We start from the raw sequence: 4,225 nt of genomic DNA on the forward strand, positions 1-4,225 counted from the left end.
ACTTTACTAGGAATGCTCTAGTAGCAGAAGGTTATGGCACTTGTTTTGCAAATATATGATGGCTGGTCTGAAGCTCAACAGAAATCTTTTTTTTTAATTGTTATTATTATTTTTATTTTCCGGGGATTCCTATTATTTTCTGTTCCTTTTCAAAATTTCAAAAATGTACTGCTTCAGAATATGTCCAGTCACTTGACACAGAAGGATTTCACCTACAGGTCCCAATTAACCCAAAGATATTTAGGCTATTTGGGAAATCAGAGTGAAGCATATCTTAGGCATTCTGCTTAGATGATCAGTGCTTCTTCTAGCTGGATTATGTGAGGGTGCAAATATCAGCACTTAACCAGTGGCTACCCACCTTGCATCTCCAGTATAGCAGCAAATCTATTTTTGCAACATTTCTTTCTATATCATGGCTGAGGTGGCAGTTAGTTAGCTCAGCTGCAGAAGGGAAACTAATAGTATATGATTGCAAAGGTATGGTGATATTAATTGTAGAGCAGTAACATTTTGGGGGGCACGATATTGGACTAGATGATAGCAAAGAATTATTGTTTTCAGTATTTGTTTACTGCTTTGTAGTGATTGTCTGGATTTCTGCTACATAGCTCTTTACTTTTTCCCAATTGCCCTGCACATCAGAGTTGAACAATACAACTTCTCTTGGGGGGGGGGGGGGAATAACCAAACTATATTCTCCAATGTTCTGTGTTTTTCCTCTCTTTCCCAAAAATAATTAAATGACAAATTGCTCCTATGTCTACTTTTCAGAGTTGCACCATAAAATAATACTTTTTAAAAACAATATTTCTGCTTTTCATCTTGGGATTCTGTTGGAATGAGAGGAATTCTTTTTAGTAAAATGTTCTGAATAAATTTTAATTAAATGATCTTCCTACCTCGGTTTGCCTTACTGGGATCTGTGCATACCAGGGCATAAGACCAGGACCAGATTGACTATCACTGTCTATCCAACAAGAATGCCCATGGGCCTGACCCATATAATTTTCCTGCCTGATTCCCTGCGTGCTTCACTTTTCCATCCATCCACTGCTCTTCCTCCATCTCTACTGTTTTTTCATGGGCAAAAATGAGTTCTGTTCACTCCTGCATTTATAAAGGGGGAAAAAATCTTGTAGCCTCTGAGACCTTGTAACTTAGTTCTACAAAAACAAAATGGAGACACTAAAGAGTATTTTTAACCAGGATTCTTAATTTGTGTATACTGTATTTCTTTGCACTGGATATATTATATCTTCTGTCCGCTTGACTTCTTTCTTATTTATGAAGCACTTGCATCTTTTTCAAAGAGGTGTGGGTGTAATTTATTATTATTTAAAAATTAATAGCTTAACTTAAAAATATGTTACATTTCTCCTCTTATCTTTTGATTATCAGCATGATAAATTAGGCACTGAGTCTATCATGCGCATGTACTATTAGGTTAATGTATTCATTAAAGAGCTGTCAATACGACTCAAGGATGTTTTATATTTATGTCATATTTAATGAGCATATTAAAAAAAGGTTTTACTGTATAATTCTAACTAATGCTTTGCTAAAGTGAGTTGAATTATTCAGTATTAATACAGAATGCATACTGCCTAGAAAGATAGTGTTTTTAACAATACTGTATCTCAAAATAGATAATTAACTTGTTGATTTAGGGTTTTTTTAAATATTAGATTTATAGATATTTTAATTATTTTAAAATAGTTAACTGTTTAATAACTATTTTAAAATGGTTAAGTTTAAAAAGCAGCATATCTATATACTTTTTTCAAAAATATAATATCAAAACAGATATTAAAATCAAACAGTTCAATTTATTGCTAGGTAAGTCATTAGCTAAGAGTAATCAAGTGGGCCTGTAATGTAAATCAAGTCAAAGAGAGGCTTGCATTGGGCAGAGACTTCATATTATAAGTGACTCATTTTGGTATTAAGTGCTTTGGATTTTACCATAGACATATTTGATGGCCACACAACAAAACTTAATGCATATATTATTTAAATTACAAGTGTTCAGGAAAAAAATATTTTAAAAAAATAATGGCAAGGGATTTTGTTGCTAATGTCCTTTTAGAAGGGCAAAATAAAGCCCTACTTACTTCTCAGTCTATTCAGTTCTTTAATTTAGAAAAGTCCTTTATGTCATCTTCTGTCACTGCTATGTGACTTTAAAAAAAAATCTGCTAAATAGAACAGACTATACTTAGTTGCATTTGATCAACATGTGTCCGTTTTCACTGTTGTGTATCTTCTCTTTTAGATTTTTTTTCAAATTGTAAACCCGTTCAGTGGGTAGTTTTTTAATTTGCTATTTTCATTCTAAAAAAAATTATAATCCCAGCCCTATTAAATCCTCCAAATGCTCTTGCTTTTGCTTGCTTCAAGAATCCTTTTAAAAAGCCTTAGGGGAACTAATGAAACAAGAAGGAACAGGATGGAATAAAATATCTGCTACAGTGAGGCTTATTAACAAAGTCATTGCAACCTTCCATTAATTGTGAAATAATCTTTTAATACCTTCCTCTTAAAGGACTTGTCTTCCTGTCTCACCTTCTTTCTGGTTTTGCTGCAGCTTTCTTTTGTGTTTCCTCATTATCCAATTCTTCTTCCAAAACAGTTATATCTTTATATTTAATGACTTTCCTCCAGCTTGCTTATATTAATCAAGGTGCTAAGATAATTATCTTTTCTCTTCAGGCTTTTCTGAGTCACTCTGTTTGTTAGTTTAGCCTACACATTTTTCACTAAGCAGCAGATATAGCTTCATATGAAATTATTTTGCAGAGAAAAGCAAAATACTTTTGATTGAATTGAATTATCCTGTATTTAATACCATATAAGTAAATGAAGGTGGCGAACATAGCCAACACTCCAGAAGATAGGCTTAGGATACAGGTGGATCTGGACAGACTTGAACACTGGGCGCTGTCTAACAAAATGAAATTCAATGATGAAAAAGTAAGGTTCTACATTTAGGCAAGAAAAAACAAATGTACAGGTATAGTATAGGGGGTACCTTGCTCAATAGTAGTAACTGTGAGAGGGACCTCGGAGTCCTAGTGGACAATCACTTAAATATGAGCCAGCAATGTGCTGCAGGTGCCAAAAAGGCCAACTCAGTGCTAGGCTGCATTAACAGAGGGATAGAATCAAGATCATGTGAAGTATTAATACCACTTTACAATGCTTTGGTAAGGCTATACTTGGAATACTGCATCCAGTTTTGGTCATCATGATATAAAAAAGATGCTGAGACTCTAGAAAGAGTACAGAGAAGAGCAACAAAGATGATTAGGGGACTGGAGGCTAAAGCATATAAGGAAAGGCTGCTGGAATTGGATATGTCTAGCTTAATGAAGAGAAGGACGAGGGGGGATATGATAGCAGTGTTCCAATATCTCAGGGGCTGCCACAAAGAAGACGGAGCCAAGCTATTTTCCAAGGTGCCTTAAGGCAGGACAAGAAGCAATGGATGGAAACTAATCAAAGAGAGAAGCAACCTAGAACTAAATAGAAACTTCCTGACAGTTAGAACAATTAACCAGTGGCACAACGTGCCTCCAGAAGTGGTGAATGCTCCAACACTGGAAGTTTTTAAGAAGAAACTGGACAGCCATTTTTCCAAAATGGTATAGGGTTTCCTACCTGAGCAGGGGTTGGACTAGATGACCTTCAAGGTCCCTTCCAACTTTATTATTATTATGGATCATCGCACAGTCAGACAGATGTTCAGACTGGATTTGGCATTTTGTCTACCTATCGAGTCCTTACCCAGGACCTGGGATAGGTAGATGTGGATGTTTGATGGTATTACAGATATCGTCGCAGGATGGAAGCAGTTCCTAGTAAGGCCGCCTTTTGCAATTGACTAATAGTGAATTTGTCAATGCCAATGGTGTTCAAGTGGTGTTCCAGTTGTTTTGAGATTGCACCCAGGGCGCCTATGACTATTGGTACTACCCTTGCTTGCTTTTGCCACAGTCTTTCTATTTCTATTTGTAGGTCTTTGTATTTTGTTATCTTCTCCAGTTCTTGTCTATTCTGCTGTCTCCAGGCACTGCCACATCCACTATCCAGACTTTTTTGTCTTTCTTATCGACAATTGTTAAGTCTGGGGTGTTATGTTGCAGGTGCTTGTCTGTTTGAATTCTGAAGTCCCAGAGCAGTTTAATTTATCATTTTCTATGACTTTCTCTATTTTATGATCCCA

This window comes from Crotalus tigris, unplaced genomic scaffold, assembly GCF_016545835.1.
Source record: "Crotalus tigris isolate CLP2741 ecotype Arizona unplaced genomic scaffold, ASM1654583v1 scf7180000017569.284425, whole genome shotgun sequence".
NCBI classification, from domain to species: domain Eukaryota; kingdom Metazoa; phylum Chordata; class Lepidosauria; order Squamata; family Viperidae; genus Crotalus; species Crotalus tigris.